Raw genomic sequence first — 5,763 nt, forward strand, 5'->3', positions numbered from 1 at the left:
CCTCCCTCCTCTTGCTACGACTACTCCTTCTTCTTCAAGTGAAAAACTTGCATAGACTTTGCATTCCACATACTTTAAAAACTTGCACAAACTTTGCATTCCACATACTTGAAGAAGACTCTATTAGGATGTTCTCGTACTAACTATCTTTTTCACACTATAGAGAGTGACACTAATGACATAGTAATAATAGGTTTCAATGTCTACATCCCAAAAACTATTTTTATTAGGACATTGTTGAGGATCCACTATAACTATGAAAGGAACAATAGTTGCATATGGGTTGATCTTCATTTTTGCTTTTAAATTTCTAACATGTGCAACATGTTGGGAGCCCTATCTTCCAAAGGCCTTCTTTCCATCACTAACTCTAGAGCTAGACAATAGATTCTCTCAATAGTAAGATTACAAACTTTTCCAATACCAAACTTGTGTAGTTTGATTCCCTCTCCGACTTTATTTTTCTTAGATTTGATAACACCGAAGCTGAGTTCACCACCGAGAGTAATGATTTTTCATCCCCTTCTTTTGATTGATCACCTTCACTAAGTCTTTGTAGCACCTCTCCTCTATTTTTTTTTTCCACATTTAGTAGACCTTGATACTCTCACTAGCTTTCTACCATCCAACCTAGATAGATTACTGGACATGGAAATACCTAGAGTCAAGATTCCTCACTTTCAGTGGAAGATATTACCACACCCTCTCTTTGAATGAATGGTGAAACTCCCATGATAATCTTTTCATTAAAATATTGGTGTCCATCTGATCGGAGTCGTAACCCAAAATCCTAATCAAATTCCGATGCCTGATCGGCCCCACGAAATGCAGCTCTGTGATGAAAGAACGAACAGCGATGTTGTCAAGCGTGAATCTCTTGAAAGCTAATATTTTACCATCCGTCATCATGCCTTTGTACACACTTCCTGTACTGACCCCAGTACCAATAATATTTTCCTCACTGAAATTGTTCGTTGCTTGCTGAATGTCTTCCAGTTTTATTCTCAGATCTGCTGAGCGTTTTTTTCTATAAATTGCGAAATAGCAATACCCAATCCCTGAGATAAGCAGAATTGTAGCCGACGCTGCAACTGCCAACCCGATCTTTCCTAGCTTTGTCAAGGCGTGGGAGGACGATTTTTCTGAACATGTTTTATTAACAAAATGGCCACAGAGTCTCGAATTTCCGAGGAAGGATGTGGACGTCAACTTGCCGAAGACCCCTCCGCTAGGCACGGTACCTTCTAGATTATTGTATGAAAGATTGAGAAACAGCAAAGCGTTTATGTCAGCCAACGAGGAGGGAATTGTACCGGAGAAAGCATTGTAAGACAAATCTAGCTGCTGAAGGGACTTCAGGCTTCCCAATTCTTTTGGGATGTTCCCAACGAAGGAATTATGAGACAGATTTAGCACTAGGAGACTCAGCAGCGACTTTCCAAGAAGCGGACGAATAGTTCCATCTAAGTTGTTCGGGGAGAGGTTCAGGAAAAGAAGATCAACGCAAGATGCAAGGTCAGAGGGGACTGAACCGGAAAATTTGTTCTGGGAAAGATCCAAAGTCTGAAGGTGGATCATACCGCCAAAAGCTTGAGGTATAGGACCAGAAAACTTGTTATTAGAGAGATCCAAAGAGTTGAACATTAGCATGCTAGCGACTATTGATCCCTGGATTTCGCCAGTAAGCAGATTGTTGCTGAGAGTGAGCCCCTCCAGTTTCGTGCAGTTGGAGAGTCCGGGCGGTAGGGATCCTGTGAGCCTATTGCCCTGTGCCTCGAAACTTCCCAAGTTTGCTAAGTGGCCAACAGATGAAGGAATGGGACCCTGAAAACGATTGTAACGTAGGGAAAGGCTCATTAATGCACTGCAGTTGAACAAATCGTCAGGCAAATTTCCGGAGAAAAAGTTGTACTCAAACGTTGCAACTTGTAGTGGAGCCAGCTGACACTGCTGCTGCGGAAGATTGCCCGTGAATCGGTTGTTGTTAAGGAACATTTTTTGCATCAAGGTAAGGTTCCCGATCTGAGGTGGAACGCTTCCGCTGAGTTCGTTATGTTGCAAGTCCAATTGGCTGATTTGCTGGGATCGGAACAAGGCTTCGGGAATGGTACCTGGAAACACATCCTAAACGATGTTAAGAGAGAGAGGCTCAAGATGTCCATGCAAGGAGAGAATCACATAAGAACGAACGTACCTGAAACATTATTGAAGCCCATTATCAGCAACGTGAGGCTGGAACAGTTTCCTAACGATGCAGGGATAGAGCCCGTCAGCACGTTGAATTCCAGCACCAGGACATTCAACTTCGGCAGCTGTGACCCAAGGTCGGGAGGCATGTCTCCCGTAGAAGGATTGCTGCTCAAATCCAATATAGACAACTCGCTGCAATTTACGAGGATGTGGAGGATTTTTCCAGTGAAAATGTTGGATCCCAGCGATAAGTACTGAAGTTTGGAGAGATAGCCGATCTCTGGTGGGAGGTCACCGCTGCCATTGTTTTGGAACAAGGACAGAAATCGGAGATTCCTGCAAAGGCCCCACGAAGGCGGTATTCCGCCAGAGAAATTGTTTGTGGGAAGACTGAGGAAATTCAGCATGGCAATGGCCTAAGCCGGGGGGATGGGGCCTTGAAAGTGGTTTACACCGACATCGAATTGAGTCAAGCTGGTGAGGTTTCCGATGCGGGTGGAAGGTAAGGGACCGGTGAAGAGGTTATGGATACGTTAAAGGTTTGCAAGGAAGAGCTCGGGAGGAAGGGGGCCGGAGAAAAAGTTATTAGAGAGGCTGAGAAAGGAGAGTTGAGGAAGGCAAGACGGAGGGAGGGTGAAGGGGCTAGAGAGGTGGTTATTGTCGAGGGAGAGAAATCGAAGAGAAGAGAGGTTGGCAATGGAGGAAAGAGGAAGTGTGCCGGAGAGGGAGTTCTGGCTGAGGTCAAGGAAAGTGAGGGAGGGAGGGAGGGAAGAGGGAAGAGAGGAGGAGAGGTTGTTGATGGAGAGGTCAAGGGAGGAGAGGTTGTGAAGGAGGGAGAGGTCGGGGGAGATGGAGCCTTCCAAGGATTTGTTGCTAAGGATGATGGAGATGAGGTGGTGTTTCTTGTTGCAATGCAAGCCTGCCCAACTGCAAGCTCGCTTTAACGCCCCTAGCGCCTCATGCATCACTGAGGTGGTGCTGGTGTTGCTACTAGACGAGCCTTCTATCCCCCATACTAAAACTACTGCAGATCATCTCACCCTCTCTCTCAATTTCGATCTACCAATGAATACACCTTGAGCTGCATGTAAGCCTTTAAATATCCAACCATCCTACGGGCGAATACACAGGGCATACTTGACTCTTGCTGTTTCAAATTTCTTCTTGGTGTTCGCTGGGGTCCATACTTGCCGTGCATCTAAGAAAAATCAGACCGGTCTTGCTGTTTCAAATTTCAACCCAAAGAAAACTGGAGTCTTCGCTGGGTCCGTACTTTCTGCGCAATGATAAGCGCGTCTGAGAAAAATCATGATAAGCACTTCATGCATTCAGACCCAATCTATGAAAGTTCGGCCCGCTCATCTTTCATTTTCTTCCTTCTCCCTATATACACTTCAGCATTTTGCCACCCTCTTTTTCACCATCTTACTCCTTGTCTCCAATCTCCATCTTTATCTCTCATCTACATCTTTGTCTTTATTATCATAATTATCACACTACACATTGAAAAACAAGGGAAATCATATAAATGATGAAAATGGCCTACCCAACATCCAAAATAAAGAAAAAGAAGATGAATTGGATGGGTAGCATGGAAAAGAGGGTGGAAAGTTTTGTGTGTGTGTGTGAGAGAGAGAGAGAAAGGGGTTGAGAAAGACACTGCGAAACTAGAGAGAAAGATGGAAAAATTTAAGGGATAAAAATAACAAGTGAAACTTGCACCAATCATAAAAGAGACAAAAAAATAAACCTCAAAATCACGAATTTTTCGTTTGGGAAGGAAACCATCACTCTACTAAAGCCTACCTTCACAGGGCAGGCCAAAAATCGAAAGGTCCCGTGGAATGCTCTCATGTTTTCCCAGCATAGGCCCCCTCTTCTATGTTGTTCTTCATATTAAAGTTAATAATTACTCTTACTTTCATTAAAAGGAGGACCATAGCATTTTGCCACCCTCTTTTTCACCATCTTCCTCCTTGTCTCCAATCTCCATCCTTATCTCTCATCTACATCTTTATCTTTGTTATCATAATTATCATGTTGCACATTGAAAAAAAACCAATCTTTACATCTAGAAAGGTTCCGTGGAATGCTCTCATGTTTTCCCATTATAGGCCCCTTCTTCTATGTTTTTTCTACATTTTTTCAAATGAGTTTCCATCTTCCTTTCGGTGCCTACTACCCATCTCCATCTTATTAACTTTTTTGCAGGGTACTTTTCTTCTTTTTTCAAACGAGTTGACATGTTCCTTTTTAAATGGTTGTCCCCATCTTTATTATTATTATCGTTATCATATAGTACTCTTTTCATCAATCCACTCTTATACCCATGGTGTTAGTAATTCTAGATACATATTTTTACTTTAATTGAAACTTGGAGCATTTATGAATCTAAACACATTGAGGAAAAATCTATTAGTTTTACCAGTTTGCATAAGAGTTAATGTTGAACGTCCCTAGAAAGTTTTGCTAAATGCTCTCAAGTTTCATCTCTTTCCCTTGTTTTTCCATCACGGGCATTTATTTATTTTTTTCAAATTAGTTACCATCTTCCTCTAACCCATCTACATCTTCATTGCTTTTATTATCATTATCATATCGTGCTCTTTCCCTATCTACTTTCCAAACGAGTTGCAATACTTCTTTTTATTGTTCTCCTCATGATCTCCACCTTCATCTCTATGATTATCACTATCATATGGTACTCATTTCATGAATCTACTTTTACACCCATGGTGTGAATATAATTATAGATATGTTTTTTTGACCTAGTTACAACTATGTGCATTTTATTACATATAACTTTCCTTAATACTAGATAGTAAAAGAAATAGCTTCCTTTCAATTTCTATGCCTTTGTCTCTATTGCTTAGTAATAAGTAGTGTATTCTTGGGTGACTGGCAATCTCCGCACTTCAGTCCATACTAGTGGCGGATCCCCTATCAATACCCCATGTCTTATGTCATTTGAATCATATGTAGAAAAATATTTGATGACAATTTGATTAAAGAATTGCATTTTATTAGTGAGTGGTAGATTATTAGAGAAAGAGGAAACTCTTTCCTTTGTAAAAGGAAACAAATACATTAAAGAAGGGGAAACTTTTTTGATTTGCAAAAGAAGGGTGTGGTGATGTTGAAATTTGCCTTCTAGCTAGAGGACAATTTGCCAAGTTGGAAATAAGTGAAAACGAAGGTATTTCCTTTCAAATATAAAGGTTGCCTCCAAATTCATTTTAAGGGACATTAATAGGAGCTTAGGGGCTTCACCTCATAGAATGTTAGTGTACCATATCAATTCAAATAGAGGAGTTCAAGGATCAATTCAACAAGATTACAATAAGAAGAGGGTTTTTCAATAGAATTTTAGGGGAAAATATGTTAGTTCCTAAGCAAAGAGGGGTTGTTTTATTGGAGAATAAATTTGAGTTGAGGGGTTTGTTAAATAGCCCTTGAATGCATGTGATACATAGGATTTCTAAGTGGTGCAACCTCCTAGGATAAGACTCTCCAAATAAGTATCACAACAAGTAGAGTCAATAAGGAGTAGATTCATAATCATGCCACAAGCAA

General features: G+C 41.1%; 1 pseudogene; it reads right to left on the reverse strand.

Moving 5' to 3' along the window:
- Positions 1–693: 693 nt before the first annotated feature.
- Positions 694–3,155, reverse strand: LOC147902746 (uncharacterized; annotated as a pseudogene).
- Between the last annotated feature and the right edge of the window lie 2,608 nt (positions 3,156–5,763).

The sequence above is a fragment of the Dipteris shenzhenensis genome, chromosome 4 (genome assembly GCF_047967505.1).
Source record: "Dipteris shenzhenensis isolate YYH24624 ecotype China chromosome 4, Dip_SZ_1.0, whole genome shotgun sequence".
Classification (NCBI taxonomy): domain Eukaryota; kingdom Viridiplantae; phylum Streptophyta; class Polypodiopsida; order Gleicheniales; family Dipteridaceae; genus Dipteris; species Dipteris shenzhenensis.